The 16,779-nt window shown below is 42.7% G+C and overlaps 1 non-coding gene across 1 annotated transcript; it reads left to right on the forward strand.

Annotated features, from left to right (window-relative positions):
• The first annotated feature begins 9,885 nt into the window (after window positions 1–9,885).
• Window positions 9,886–10,004, forward strand: LOC132820537 (5S ribosomal RNA). Its single transcript, XR_009645203.1, has one exon. It is a non-coding gene; the product is annotated as a 5S ribosomal RNA (ribosomal RNA).
• Window positions 10,005–16,779: the final 6,775 nt, after the last annotated feature.

Below are 16,779 nucleotides of genomic sequence, written 5' to 3' on the forward strand. Positions count from 1 at the left end.
ATGGCCTATCTTTTGATCACCCATCTCTCATGCGCTGTCCCCATCATTCATTATTTCTAGCACAGAGCTCTACTTGCTCTGTGCTCATTCACCATCATGTTACTGTCTCTAGTTGTCTTTCTGCTTCGATCTCAGTGTCTCCATAACATGAAATGTCTCTGTATTATTAACTTTCTGTAACCCTGTCTCTCTCTTGCTTTCAATCTGGCTCTCATATCCTCTGTATACTTTGCTTACGTTTAAAGCAGCAGAAGCCTTTCTTTTGTGTATGTTTCAGTCAGCTTGGGGAGTGGGTGAAGCTGACATATAACTGCTTTCACTTGTCCCCAAACCTTGTTTGTTATGCATGCTCTGGCCATTCACAGGACACGTCCAGCTGTCAAATGGAAGGCTGCTTCCAGAGAATAGTTCTGATTCTGTAGAATGCCTTTGTAAATAAATTCACCCCGGCCCTCCTGAAGGAGAACGAGTGCAGCTCAGAGGGACAGCACACATGAAAAGCCCTTAAAGAGTCTCTCAGTGACCTGAGAAATGAATGTATAGTTTGGAACAATCAGGGTGATGCTACACGACTCGCTTTTGCTGAGATCCGCCTCTTGCTTTTTACAGATACGATGGGGTGAATGAGAAGCTGTCGTCCGGTCAGAGCAGAGTTCAAGAGTCATTGTTTAGATAAAGAACAGCAATACTGTGAGTGGCAGGGACACTCTGGAGCAGTTCCCAAGCCAGCAGAGCAAAATGATGTGTTTAGTTTCAATGTGCTGCTAAACTAAAAGTGGAAGTTTCCAGAGACACTCAAAAAATCTGCATCTTTTTCCCTTAAAAGTCTGCACTTTTTCCCCCTTACACATATTTGCAGTCTTTCTCTCTTTTTCAGTTTACTTTTGCTAACTACCTCTCTGCCATCTCTTTTTCTCGTTCCTCTGTGTCCTTTTCTTATGTCTCTTGTACTCTCTATTTCTTTTTCTCTAAACTCTTTCTTTACTTCTCTATCCACTCTCTGATTCTCTCTCTCACTGCTGACTTTCCTATCAGGTAGAAATTACTCTGGGCTTGAACAGAATCACTTAATTCGAATCTAACATCAGGTCTCACCTCAATATTCTGGGGCAACCCCTCGTTTTGCCCTCTTGCAGAATTTACAACTTACTGATACAAAAGCTCAAACACATTTAATCCTTACCCCAGTAGAAGGGACAGGGGCCAAAGCAAGGTCGTTCCTCAATAACTCAGACTTATGAAATATTTTGATGTTCCTTATTGCTACAGGGAATCATTTTGGCCATCCATTCACTCAACAAGCAGTCTATAGTGTCAGATTCACACTCATTTATTAAGTCCTGAGGGAGATTTCTGGCCAAGGTTGCCATTGTGGTGGTCCCATCAATATCTCTCCAACATAGTTAACTCTGTAAGCAAATGAAATAAGGCTGCCAGCAAGATTGCACACTGTTATGTGCACGGCTTCAGAATGCTATAAATGATTCAACAAATATTGGATGGCCTAACTCACCAAAATCAGTTACGCGCTAAAACTGTGTTTCATATTATAATTGCATTGAGTAATATAATTGTACTATATACTCAAATCATGTTGCACTGGAACTAGTCACTTGACAGGGTTATGTTGATGTCATGTAGTGAAACCATGCTCTGCACTAGAATCCTATTGCACACTGGAATCACTTAGAAACCTTGGGTTGTGTCACACACTGGAACAATTAAATCAATTAGCAGAACATGGTGCTCAGTCAATAAGGGTGACCATCATGGAACATGCTGTCTGAATCTTGAACTTAGCTTTTATTTCAATTGTTATTCTCACTTGAATTGTTGTCACAAAGTTGTTGTGCTGCTTCCAATAGCATGCATACTTTCCCCAAATAGTGCTTAGCTGTATGACCTAGTAAACCCAGTTCTTGGTTAATGTTGAGTTAGCTGATCACAAAGTGCGACTGAATAATGAGGGATGTAAATGGTCAGGGATCACTGTCCCATAGGCCAGGCTAGAAAAAGTGCATGAGTTAGGGAAACCAACAATCTCGGCCCCAGAGTTGGATATTTGCCTGACACTGTTCACGCTAATGCACGTGAAATAACCTTGTTGCTGTTGATTCACAGGAAATGTCATCACTTTTAATAGATAGGAAAAAAAGATGGACTGACAATAGTTTAAGAATTCAATCCATGCAAAAGAATCTGCAACAAATATTACCTGGGACAAACTCAGCTGAAAGGCCATTGTTTTGTCCAGAAAGGAAACGATAATTATTGAAGAAGGTATTGTGCAATGATACAGTGGGGTTTTTTTTGCTACCTGTACTACATGTTCTTCATTTTATAACTTTGCAGAAGTGCAGGGCACAATCCCTTACAGCAACTGCACTTCTAAATATACAAAATATATGTGATAAGGAACTGTAGGTGCCTCGCTCACAAAGTGCACAGTGGTAGTGGAGGCTGTGGTGAACAAAGTTCTCTAGCGTGAGAGTTGGAGGTGAATGAGGCTTATAAATTGACTCTGATAACTGGCTTGCTGATTCTCGCTGGAAGGGGCAGGAGAGAGCTGAAGTAATTCTGTAGAGGAATGTTCCACCCTGTGCTGATACCATCCCTCCTCTCCCAGCCTAGCTGCTCTTTGGACGTGTTTGGAAATATGACTGGCGGACAGATTCTTGTTGAAAGTCCCCTCAGTTAGTCATCTTTGATTACAACAGGCACTCCTCATAAGCTGAAAGGAGTCTGACAGGGCCTTCAGCTTCAAGAGCTTACCCAGCAAGCTTTTAATTGGACAGGAAACCAATCTCCTTACTAATTAAATACTCAGCCCCATATAAATTCTGAATTTTACCAGTTTCCCAACATTAGTAGGTTTGGGATCCAAACATTTGTCTCTTTAGGATAGATTCAGCCCAGGATACATTACTCCCTTGTATTTTTACTCCAAGTCAACAACAATACCTTGCACTTATATAGCACTTCTAACGTAATTCTCTCTCAATGACTAATGTAGGTGCAGATACTTTTTCTTAACCAACCTGTCCAGAGATTTTATTACACACCTCTGGAGTAGTACAGATTTGAACCTAAGCCTATTATCTCATTGGTAGGGCTACTATCACTGCATCACATGATGTGGATGAATGATTAATTTATGTTTGAGTGGCTAAGCAAGCTGATTACATCAGGACCAATTAAATAAATCCTGCGATACCTTTATATTTATGTTACATTTATATGTATCAGACCTTGATTTAGTTTGCGAAATCATTGTCTGCTCTGCATGCTCATAGTAACATACTGAAAGTTTTTAAAACTGCATTTGTCCTTTTAGAATTACCATTTGTCAATCGACTCCATCCTATGGGCTTCATGAAGTTTAAATCCAGCGATCTTGTGTGTCAGATCTTTCACGTGAGTTCTGAATTTCGTTCAACTTTTTTGAACTGCATTGGTGTCAGAATTGCATTGTCAGAGGATACGTTTGTGAATCCAAAAGGCCATACCTGTCTTCAAGAAGTGAAGAATTGAGCCATGTTACGATTCAAGGGAGTAAGGTGAGGCTAGATGCTGTCTGCTTTAGTGCGAGGTGTACTATAGTAGGATAGATGAATTAAGAGGATGGATTGACACAAAAATTGTGATATTTTTGCTCTCACGGAGATGTAGTTGAGGGAGGGACAGGACTGGTAACTCAACATTCCAGGGTAAAAAACTTCAGGCAAGATGGGAGCAAGTAAAAAAGAAATTGGTGTTACACTATTAATTAAAGAGTCAGTTACTGTAGGAATGAGGGCTGATGTCTTCAAATGAGGCTTTGTAAGTAGACTTAGGAATAAAGAAGACGTATTCACACTGCTGGGAGTGTATTATTGGCCTCCCATACAGTCAGTGGGCAACAGAGAAGCAGATATGTAGACAATTCACTGTGGTGTGTAATAATAAAGGGGTAATTATATGAGGAGATTTCAATTTCCTGAATATTAATTAGGATAGTAATAGTGTAAAGGGTTTAGAAGGAGAAGATTTCATGAAATGTATTCAGGAGGGCTTTTTATATCAACGTGTAAAAGATCCAACAAGGGACTGTGTAGTGCTAGACCTAATTCAGGGGAATGAAGTCTGCTGGGTGTTTGAGGAGGCAGTGGGAGAACAGTTTAGTGATAGTGAGCACCTGGCGCTGTGAGCCATCAGTGCTAACCACTGTGCCACCCCTGATATCCTTTGATAGTTTGCATCACCCTTCACTGAGTTTGCACATAAATTATTCCATTGGAAACATGGGTGACTTACTGGTGATGGTTCATGATATCTTGCAGGATATTAGGGCTAGTGGGGATTACATAGGTAGGAAAGAGCATTAAGGTATTTGCAAAAACAAATGACAGTTTTACAGTCAAGAAATTGTTCAGTCATGAAGTAACGTAAACCAGTGACCAGTAGGATAATGGATGATTTAATCTTGGGGAACATTTAGGATATAAGCAACAGAGTTTCAGCTGACCTTAGAATGCAGGATGTAAGACCAGCCAAATTTCAGCAGTACACAATAGAAACAAAACCTGGCACTGAATCTATTAGTAAGGAAGGACAAACTGCTCAGACTGCTTCCTCTAGCAGGAACAAGGAGACCCTGTATCATGAAAATACCAAGGGTTGCTACCACCAAAGAGAGGTTGTCATGTTCTCTGATTCTTTCTCTGGCCACAAGAGGGAGATCTGTAGTGACAAAGAATTGAACTGTTGTGTGTTGTCTCCACCACGTGGCCAATACAAGAATTACACAGGTAACAAATGCTGATTTACTAAATTATTGTTTACTCCTGCCATTGGCATCAATGCATTTTTGCTTTATTTAATCCGAATGTGAGACCTGGGTCCAAGAGAAGGCCATTTGGTGCTTCAAGCAAGATCCACCAATTAACATGGCCAATTTTTTTAAAGCTGAAAATGTGTTGCTGGAAAAGCGCAGCAGGTTAGGCAGCATCCAAGGAGCAGGAGAATCAACATTTCGGGCATGAGCCCTGCTTCTGGAATGAGGAGAGTGTGCCAAGCAGGCTAAGATAAAAGGTAGGGAGGATGGACTTGGGGGAGGGGCATTGGAAATGCGATAGGTGGAAGGAGGTTAAGGTGAGGGTGATAGGCCGGAGTGGGGTGGGGGTGGAGAGGTCAGGAAGAAGATTGCAGGTTAGGAAGGTGGTGCTGAGTTCGAGGGTTGGGACTGAGACAAGGTGGGAAGAGGGGAAATGAGGAAACTGGAGAAATCTGAGTTCATCCCTTGTGGTTGGAGGGTTGCTAGGCGGAAGATGAGGCGCTCTTCCTCCAGCCGTCGTGTTGCTATGATCTGGCGATGGAGGAGTCCAAGGACCTACATGTCCTTAGTGGAGTGGGAGAGGGAGTTGAAGTGTTGAGCCACGGGGTGGTTGGGTTGGTTGGTCCGGGTGTCCCAGAGGTGTTCTCTGAAACGTTCCACAAGTAGGCGGCCTGTCTCCCCAATATAGAGGAGGCCACATCGGGTGCAGTGGATGCAGTAAATGATGTGTGTGGAGGTGCAGGTGAATTTGTGATGGATATGGAAGGATCCCTTGGGGCCTTGGAGGGAAGTAAGGGGGGAGGTGTGGGCTCAAGTTTGGCATTTCTTGCGGTTGCAGGGAAGGTGCCGGGAGTGGAGGTTGGGTTGGTGGGGGGTGTGGACCTGACAAGGGAGTCGCGGAGGGAGTGGTCTTTTCAGAATGCTGATAGGGGAGTGGGGGGAAATGTATCCCTGATGGTGGGGTCTGTTTGGAGGTGGCGAAAATGACGGCGGATGATACGCTGTATATGGAGGTTGGTGGGGTGGTAGGTGAGGACCAGTGGGGTTCTGTCCTGGTGGCGGTTGGAGGGGTGGGGCTCCAGGACGGGGGAGCAGGAAGTGGAAGAGATGCGGTGGAGAGCATCGTCAACCACGTCTGGGGGAAATTGCGGTCTTTAAAGGAGGCCATCTGGGTTGTTCGGTATTGGATTGGTCCTCCTAGGAGCAGATGCGGCGGAGATGAAGGAATTGGGAATATGGGATGGCAGTTTTACAGGGGGCAGGATGGGAGGAGGTGTAGTCGAGGTAGCTGTGGGAGTCAGTCGGTTTATAGTAGATGTCTGTGTTGATTCGCTCGCCCAAGATAGAAATGGAGAGGTCTAGGAAGGGGAGGGAGGAGTCTGAGACGGTCCAGGTAAATTTGAGGTCGGGATGGAAGGTGTTAGTAAAGTGGATGAACTGTTCAACCTCCTCGTGGGAGCACGAGGCAGCGCTGATACAGTCATCGATGTAGCGGAGGAAAAGGTGGGGGGTAGTGCCAGTGTAGTTGCGGAAGATGGACTGTTCCACATATCCTACGAAGAGGCAGGCATAGCCGGGGCCTACGCGGTTGCCCATGGCAACTCCTTTGGTTTGGAGGAAGTGGGAGGATTGGAAAGAGAAGTTGTTCAGAATGCGATTTTTTTTTAACCTGAGTCCACTTTCCTGCACCATGACCCCATGTCATCTATCTCCCTCTCTCTTGAATATATTCAGTGAGATGATGAGCATCCTGAGCCCAGTCTGTTTTCCTTAATGAACTGCATTTCTAGAATACTATCTGAAAGCAATGTGCATTAGCTGCAACTGCTGTTAGGGAATTGGGATTGCCTTGAAGGTTCCAGTAATACACTGCATTTGATTATTTGGATTTCAATCTGATGTCTGCTGGTTCACACTAGTGGAATACTGAGGTACAAAGTGCAGTGTCCTTTAATGGTCAAAATGTTGGTCCAAAACTGGCAGTAATACTGGCAAATGGAAAACGCTGGTCTGACTTGTCTTGTATACTTCGGATGGAGGGTCGGTACACCCAGTACATTAATTTCCAACTGTTACTGGTTCTGAGGAAGAGTCACTCAACCCAAAAGATTTCTCTCCACAGCTGCAAGACCTGCTGAGCTGTTTCAGTAATGTCTGTTTTTGTTTCTGGTTTTTATTATTCGTCTTTACTAGTTTACCCTTCTGAAGTTCCTTTGAGTTAAATCCAATCACGCAACCTCTGTTGTTTGTGATCCTGTTTTATTCCAGAACAGCAACAGTTGCTAATCTCAATCCCACAAGATCTATACAGATACTGTATTAAATTCATAATTTCAAGTAATCACTCGCACCCTAAATTGCTGGAAAGACTCTGCATCCAATACACTCTGCCAGGGAACCATCTTTCCCTGTTCCCTTCCAGATAGTTGTAGCCTGCCTTACCTGTTGTATAGCTGAAGCTCCTCTTTGGGAATTTCGGGCAATCTATGTTACTATTACAGGCGACATTTGACGATTGCTGTTGCCCTAATGCATTCATGCAGCTGACTCCACTGTTGCAATGGCATTATTATAGCACATGATGGCAGCATTGCTTCGACTGTGAGAACTTCAGGAGTGAACAAAATAGTGAAGAATAGAAAATCTTTTATGAACAGAAAAAGGTAACTAGTGTAGCAAGCCCACTATTTCATATTGACCTTAATTGCACCTTTCAACCTTTTCACTAGATCGTCCAATCTAAGCAGAAATAGTGCAACGTGTAAACATACAAGGTTTCCTCATCGTCATTTTCACAACCTAATTACCATTTGTTTAAGCAATGCTTTCCCTGTCTCTTCCTAATTTATTCATTTGTAACTAGTTTAGTTGCTCACTTTTGGATCCTTTCAGGATAACAGTAAAAGAATTACATTAAATGTTCTTTGTCTTATGCATGAAGAATTTTTAACATGGCAAAATAGTGGCACAAATGACCCAAATAGGTCTGATTTCATCACCATTACAGAGATATGGTTACATGGTGGCCAAGGTTGTGAATTAAATATTCTAACACACTTTCAAAAGGACAGATAGAATGGGGAAAAAAAAAGGTTGCCTTTGTAATAAGGGATGAGAATATGACAGTAGTGAGCGGGTATCTTGATTTGGAAGATCAAGGAGTGGAATCAGAATTCATGGAGGCAGAAATTTAAAAGGACTGAAAATTTGAGCAGGAGTAGTTTTAAGGCATTCTAACAGTAGCCAAATTATTGGACAGAACATTCATCATGAAAAAAAGAAGTTTGTAACAAAGAAACTTTAATCTTCAAATAGAATAGACAAATCAAAGTGGCAAAAGTAGGCAAGAAGATAATTTCATGGCATGTCTTCAAAACATTTTCATAAAACAGCACCAAGGGAACCAATTAAATTGAAGACTATTTTAGATCTTGTAATGAAACAGGGTTAATTCAGAATCTCACTGCAAGAGATTCTGTAGGTAAGAGTGATCTTAATCCAATGGAGTTTCTCAATAACTTTGAGAGTAGTGTAATTAAGTCTGAAAGAAGAGTCTTGAATATGGATAATGTCAATTACACTGATATGAGAGACAGGCCTACTCAGAAGATACATTTCAAGATATGGAGGTAAATAAATAATGGTAACATTTAAAGAAATACAAAATTCTCAACAAAATGAACAATTAAGAAACAAAAACTCCAAAGGAAAAGCAATCCTTCCATAGCTTACTACATAAGTTAGAAATAGAGTTGGATTAAAAAAAAGAACATTCTAATATTGCATAGATTAGCAACTTGTATTTGTTAATGATAAATATTAGCAGTGTTATGGTTACGACTGATTTTTATTATTAGATAAGTCAGATCCCAGACTTAAGATGCTTGTTAGATCATATTTTGGTTTATTTTGGCTTTAATTAAGTGATCTCTTGCTGAAACATAGGCATTTACTGTTGCAAATGTTGCTTTAACAATAAAATGAAGTTTATTAACAAAATAAAACAATAACCAAACCATCCACTTATAACACAAATTCACAGATTTTTGGTATAATCCCATTAATCCTAAAACACTCCTTTATAAATTTAAAAGAAGAACAATAGCTTTTGTATAGGACTCAAAACATACCACTGGTACAGTAACCAAAAACACACCTCATTTTGTGCCCAAAAATGCCAGCACTCTCAGAAAATCCCTGTCTCTATCACCTCATTAAGTTTAGATCATTTTTTGAATTAAACTGATTGACTGGAACTACAGATTACTTCTTCCTGGTGCTTTTACCCCCCAAATTTTAAATGTACCCCAATTTAGGTAACCTTTTAAAGACTTTTCACAAAACGTCTGGTCTGGGGCCATCAGTAACTCTTTACTCTAAGATAATCTAGTTTCTCTATATCCTTCCCTTCTCAGGAGCATTGGCCAGTAGAAGTGTCTTCATCAAAAGGCTTAGTTTATGGAATGTTAGTGGATTGGCAGGTAACAAATGTATCAGATTGGAGGGAGAAAGGCATACTTACATCTAAAGCCAGTAAGGTTGTTCTAACTTCAGGAAAATGCAACAAACCCTTATTAAGGATTGGACCAGCTGTTAGTCTGGTCCAATCAAAGAGCCCTAGCTGACAAATAAAAAGGGTGAGCGGGCCCGGGTGTCCTTGGAGAAGGAACACGCGGTGTCCACTAACACCCTGGAGTTGTTCAGGGAGAGGTGGGCACCACAGGGAGTGGAGTGCATCATTTCCCCCTCCAACTCTATTTTGATTTAGTCTCTGCCCTCCCCTTCACTGTTTGTTCACACAGCATTGCCCTTCGATGTGAAGGGCACTGCTTGTCACAGGCCACTCGGGTGTTTTCCTACTTTTCCTGGTGGTGGAAATTGAATAAAGATATGTACACCTTGTCTCTCACTGTGCCTCACACCTGCACACACACACCATGGGTGCTGGGGATGAAAATAATAAGCACTACCGCAGTTAGGTGGTAGAGTGGGGTTTAAGAAAAAAAAAGAGAAAAAAAATATATAACCAGGAGAAAAAAAAGGAAAAAAAAAATATATATAAACAGGGACTTGCCTACGGCCATACTAGTCTGAAAACGCCCGATCTTGTCTGATCTCGGAAGCTAAGCAGACTCAGGCCTGGTTGGTACTTGGATGGGAGACCGCCTGGGAATACCAGGTGCAGTAGGCAAAAAAAAAGGGACTTTCTGACCGCTGTCACCCTGGGTGGGTACTGTGGTGGGCTGTCCAAAAAAAAAAAAATAAAAATGGTGAGCGGGCCCGGGTGTCCTTGGAGAAAGAGCACGCAGTGTCCACCAACACCCTGGAGTTGTTCAGGGAGAGGTGGGCACCACAGGGAGTGGAGTGCATCATTTCCCCCTCCAACTCTATTTTGATTTAGTCCCTGCTCTCCCCTTCACTGTTTGTTCACACAGCATTGCCCTTTGATGTGAAGGGCACTGCTTGTCACTGGCCACTCGGGTGTTTTCCTTCTTTTCCTGGTGGTGGATATTGAATAAAGATTTGTACACCTTGTCTCTCACTGTGTCTCACACCTGCGCACACACACCATGGGTGCTGGGGTTAAAAATAATAAGCACTACCGCAGTTAGGCGGTAGTGTGGGGGTTAATTTTTAAAAAATAAAAATAAAAATAAAAAGGGTGAGCGGGCCCGGGTGTCCTTGGAGAAGGAGCACGCAGTGTCCACCAACACCCTGGAGTTGTTCAGGGAGAGGTGGGCGCCGCAGGGAGTAGAGTGCATCATTTCCCCCTCCAACTCTATTTTGATTTAGTCCCTGCCCTCCCCTTCACAGTTTGTTCACACAGCATTGCCCTTCGATGTGAAGGGCACTGCTTGTCACTGGCCACTTGGGTGTTTTCCTATTTTTCCTGGTGGTGGATATTGAATAAAGATTTGTACATTTTGTGTCTGTCACTGTGTCTCACACCTGCGCACACACACTATGGGTGCTGGGGAAAAAAAAAGCACTACCGCAGTTAGGCGGTAGTGTGGGGGGTTTAAAAAAAAGAATAAACAGGAGTGTGGCCGCAGGGAGTGGAGTGCATCATTTCCCCCTCCAACACTATTTTAATTTAGTCCCTGCCCTCCCCTTTACTGTTTTGATCACACAGCATTGCCCTCTTTGATGTGAAGGGCACTGCTTGTCACTGGCCACTCTGGTGTTTTCCTTTCTTCCTGGTGGTGGAAATTAAATAAAGATTTGTGCACTTTGTGTCTCTCACTGCGTCTCACACCTGCACACACACACTATGGGTGCTGGGGAAAAAAAAATAAGCACTACCGCAGTTAGGCAGTAGTGCGGGGGTTAATAAAAAAAACAAAAAAAGAAAAAAAAAAGAAAAAAAAGTGTGAGCGCCAGAGATACTGACACTCTAGTACGCCTCATTCAGAGTCAGGTATCAAAGTCAAGGACTGTTCATGTATAAGAAAAGGATGACTTGGTGCCGGGATACTGGCCTCTTTGGAGTTATTTCAGATGGTTAAAGGGGAACCAGAATTCCAAAATATTACAATTTCCAAAAAGTATTCATTTTGACTAAAGTTGCACAGTAAGGAGCCTTCACCTGACTGATCGGACTAACTCAGTACACAGGAAACTCAATTATCCGGCTTTCCATTATCCAAATTTCAGATATTCCAGACAAGATCGCAAGGTCCCGATGCTGTGTTACCCACCATTCAATTATCCGAACATTCAATTATTCGAACATTCAATTATCCGAACATTCAATTATCTGAACAAAATACCCGTGCCCGTGCCATTTGAATAATTGAGGTTCCTCTGTTTACCTGGAAATTTGGATCAAAGGGCATTTCAAGCGGCAAATCTTCTCCTACTTCACTTTTAGAGTAAAGGGGCAGATTTTGACCCAGAACTAAAAGCCTCTAAGTAAGTTAAAATAGCCTTGTTGAACAGGCAGCTGTCTAATAATGCAGTTGTAAGACCATAAGGCACAGGAGCAGATTTAAGGCATTTGGCTCATCGGATGTATTCTGCCATTTGATCACTGCTGCTAAGTTTCCCAAAGCTCCATTTTCCTGCCTTTTCTCCATAACTCTTGATCCCCTTATCAATCAAGAACCTATCTAAGACCTATCTGTCTAAAATACTCTCCGTGACTAAGGTCTGTACAGCCCTTCGCAGTGATGTGTTCCACAAATTCTCCAACCTCTGGTTGAAGGAACTCCCCCTCATCACAGTTCTATCAATCAATCACATGAAATTCTTTGCCTGAATAAGATGTTGAATATTGTGGCAAGAAGCTAAGCTAGAAAATGACTCATCACAGACCTGTATAAAAAAAGAGATTTTTAAAGCACTTGGACAGTAAGGGTGCACAGTCAGTGTGAGGAAGACTTGGCCTGAGTGAATCAGAAACCACTGAGTACATTCGGGAAAGTGGGAAAGTAGGAAGAGGATGCAGAGGCAGAAAGAGGTATTTTTCGTAAGGTTTACTGTAAGCAGTAAAGTGTGGCGAGGGCATGAGTTTTCTGAAGGGTTGGCAGAAGCTCCTTTTTCTTCCACTGCTCTTTCTCTGTAAGTTCATGGGTTGGTAAGAGATGACTACTGGAACTGTCTTTAAATTGTTTTAAGTTAGCAAATATATATTATTTATAGAGAATTAGCCATACTTGAATTTAATTCAGAAATACCAGGAGTAAGTGAAAGTCAGTTATGTAGTAAATATAGCAAGTAAAACAATATAAATAATCTAAAAACAGAATAAAGGAAACTTAATGTAATGAGGGCTACAGGGATAGCACGTTCAGAATTTCTCACACCACAGCTTAAGGCAGGAGGCAGAAAGGGGATTCCCAGGCAGGACAAGAGAAACAGGCAGAAAGTGCAGAATTCCCCTGGAGTCCCACTTACAAGTTTGTTTTCCATTTTGAAAGCCTATAAGGGCGCTCGATCAGCAAGGGAGTGCAGTCCAAGCCACATTCGCAGCACCATGAGTGTCCCAGCTGTACAGGAAAGGAGGAAGAAGGAGGGATAATGATCTGGGATTCCTTACGGGGTTTCTGTGGTCATAAACATGATTCCAAGATGGTATCTTCCCTTCCTAGTGCCAGGGTTAAAGATGTCACAGGGCATCTACAAGACAGTCTACTAGGGGAGTAAAAAGTGAGGTCTGCAGATGCTGGAGATCACAGTTGAAAATGTGTTGCTGGTTAAAGCACAGCAGGTTAGGCAGCATCCAAGGAACAGGAAATTCGACGTTTCGGGCCAGAGCCTGATGAAGGGCTCTGGTTCGAAATGTCGAATTTCCTGTTCCTTGGATGCTGCCTAACCTGCTGTGCTTTAACCAGCAACACATTTTCAACAGTCTACTAGGGGAGGGTGAACATCTAGAGGTCATGGACCCCTTTATACCAAGGTCCTGGAATCAGAATTTATGGTGCAAAGCAGAAAATGATCAAGCAGGATTTCAAACATAGTGGTCTCTAGATTTGCCCTAGTGAGGTGTGCAAGTGAGTACAGGAATAGGAGGATAAGACAGGTGAATGCATTGCTGGGAGGATGGTGCTGGCTGGAGGTTTAGATGCCTGGCATGCTGGGACTGGGTCTGAGAATGTGGCACCTGTACAATCTGGGTGGACTGCAGCTGAACAGAACTGGGATTGAGTCTTCACAGGGTGTTTTGCTAGTGCCATTGGGAGGGATTTGAACAGACTTGACAGGGTGTAGGAACCAAGAGAGAATATCAGAGAACATGGCCTGGATGCACAAAATACTCAGCTTGACAGATATCACGAGTATTGAGAGCAGAAGGTCAGTGTGTGAAATCAGAATAAATGAGAAATCAGTGAAGTCTAAATCAAGGTTACTCTGCATATGTGTGAATACTTGAATCATAATAAATAACAGTGGTGAATTGCACATACAGATTGTCTAGTATTGGTCAAGTGGCTTTATTGGTTTAGGAGAGCATTGCAATGTTGGGGGCACACTACCTTTCCAGAGGGTTCAGACCAGAATCAAGCCAGAAACTAGAGCTGAAGAGAGGTAGAAAGGGGGGTAGGGTTGATTGGGGGCCACAATTTCTACATGGAGGCAGAGACATTAAATGATTACTTTGCATCTATCTTTCACAAAGAATTAGGTGCAGTCCAGGCCACAGCGACAGATGAGTAAACTCTGCCACTAGAAGGATTCAAATTTGATAAAGAATGAAAATAAGGATTTTTGGTATGATAAACTTGATAAGGTGCCAACTGGATAAGATACATCAAGGATATTGAGAGAAGAGTGAAATTTCAGAAGTGCTCACCAATCTTTCAGCTTTCTCTAGACATAGGGAAGAGGTGCTAAAAGACTGGAGTTTTGCAAACATTATACTCAGCAATTAAAAGGCAGTCAGTTTAACTTTAGTTAAAGCAGTGAGGGGGCTTCTCGGAACAATTCTTCAGGATATAATTAGTCATCACATGGAAATAAGCAGGTTAATTAGGGAGAGCTGGCATGGACTTTTAAAGTGGAAATCATGTTTAACTAACTAAAGAGGATATTCCTACCATTTCACCTCTGAAAGAGAGCACAAGACTGAGTATGTCCACAATGATTTTTAAAAGTACATGCTTGAGAAAACATTCCAGTCAAGAAATTGGATTCCATCACAACTTATGGTGTATCAATTATGCTTGCCACAAGCGTACATTCTGTTGGACCTGACAGAAATAATTCTGATTTCCCCCATTTTTCAATTAGCACTGTATAATCCAGCAGTAAGCATTGTCTAGTAAAACTATGGGCTTTTCTGATGTAATGAATGTTATTGAAATCAATGTGAACTCAGTTTGAGCAAATTCCTTCAGCACCACTTGTAGAAACCTTTATTCAATAACCTTGATGCTGCAATGACTCTATCATGACGTGAGATGGTTAAGTTGAGGGAAAGGCCTGCAAAGGTTTTTAGATTTAAATGTTCAAAGTCATCACTTCCCTTGAATCAAGGAGAGGCGAGGAGAGAAGGAGGAGTGAAGCAAGGGCTGCCAGGAAGGGAAAGTCTTCCCACTTAAAAAGGCACTTACCTCGGGAGTCGGGCCTCCATTTTTACAGAGAGCTGAGGAGAGAAGGAGGAGTGAGGCGAAGGTTGCCGGGAAGATAAGGGCTTAATTTATATTTGGGCAGTGGCTAAACCCAAGATACTACATGTGTAATGTCACCCTCCCACCTCCCCCCCTCCTCTAACTAGAAGAAAAAGACTGTAAGGTAAAGCTTTTCTTTTTTCTTTTTTTTCCATTACCTTTCTTTTTCATATATTTAAGTGTATTGTTTGGTTTTAGTTAGTTCATATAAAGCTAAGCTTAGACCCATGGCATGTGCTGCTTGCTTGATGTAGGAGCAGAGGAGGTCGTGGATAGCATGTTTAGTGAACTGGTCACACCGCAGGTTAGGATTGCTGAGGGAGACAGTGAATGGGTGACCAAAAGACAAAAAAAAGGTAGGAACGCAGTGCAGGTGTCCTCTGCGGTCATCTCCCTCCAAAACAGGTATACCATTTTGGATACTGCTGCAGGAGATGGCTCACCAGGGGAGGGCAGCAGTTGCCAGGATCAGGGCACTGTGGCAGGCACTGCTGTTCAGAAGGGCGGGAAAAAGACTCGTAGGGCCATAGTCATAGGGAATTCTATTGTGAGAGGAGTAGGTAGACTGTTCTGTGGCTGAAAACGGGACTCCCGGATGGTATGTTGCCTCCCAGGTGCTCAGGTCAGGGATGTCACCGATCAGCTGCAGAGCATTCTGAAAGGGGAGGTTGAATAGCCAGTTGTCTTGGTGCATATAGGCATCAATGATATACGTAGAAAATGAGATGAGATCCTGAAAGAAAAATTCAGGGAGCTAGGAGAGAAGTCAAAGAGGAGGACCTCAAAGGTAGTGATCTTGGGATTACTGCCAGTGCCACGTGCTAGCCAGCATAGAAATGAAAAAATAGGCAGGATGGGCACGTGGCTTGAGAGATGGTGTAGGAGGGAGGGGTTCAGATTTGTTGGACATTGGGACCGGTTGTGGGGAAGGTGGGATTATTACAAAATGGACGGTCTCCATCTGAACCAGACTGGAACCAATGTCCTTGGGGGAGTTTTTGCTACTACTGTTGGGGACGTTTTAAACTAATGTGGCAGGGGGCTGGAAACCAGAAGAGAAAACAAGTAGGCAGCGAGGTGGAGACTAGAGACTGTAAGAATTATGAAGGTAACATATTAATAAAGGGAAGAGTAGGCAGAGAGCAGATGAGCGCAAAAAAACTGGTGGCCTGAAATGCATATACTTTAATGCAAGGAGTATAGTGTGTAAGGCAGATGAACTTAGGGCTTGGATTGGTGCCTGGGAGTATGACGTTATTGCAATCACAATTGGTTGAAGGAAGGGCATGATGATTGGCAACTAAATGTTCCAGGATATAGATGCTTCAGACAGGACAGGGAGGGAAGTAAAAGGGGGGTAGAGTTGCATTGCTGGTCAGGGATGATGTCACGGCTGTGCTAAAGGAGCACACTATGGAGGTCTTGGGTAGTGAGGCATTATGGGTGGAGCTGAGAAATAAGAAGAGTGCAGTTGCATTGTTGGGGCCTCCCAACAGTGAGCATGAGGTAGAAGAACAAATAGGTAAACAGATTATAGAGGCAATAAGGTAGTGGTGATGGGAGATTTTAATTTTCCCAACACTGACTGGGATACACTTAGCGTCAGAGGTCTGGATCGAGTAGAATTTGTAAGATGCGTCCAGGAGAGTTTTCTAGAGCAGTATGTCAATGATCTGATGAGGGAAGGGGCCATATTGGACCTGGTACTGGGGAACGAGCCAGGACAGGTGGTAGAAGTGGGGGATTGCTTTGGGAACAGTGACCACAATTCTGTAAGTTTTAGAATACTCGTAGATAAAGAAGAGAGTGGTCCTAAGGGAAGAGTACTAAACTGGGACAAGGCCAATTGGATCA

The sequence above is a fragment of the Hemiscyllium ocellatum genome, chromosome 11 (genome assembly GCF_020745735.1).
Source record: "Hemiscyllium ocellatum isolate sHemOce1 chromosome 11, sHemOce1.pat.X.cur, whole genome shotgun sequence".
Lineage (NCBI taxonomy): Eukaryota > Metazoa > Chordata > Chondrichthyes > Orectolobiformes > Hemiscylliidae > Hemiscyllium > Hemiscyllium ocellatum.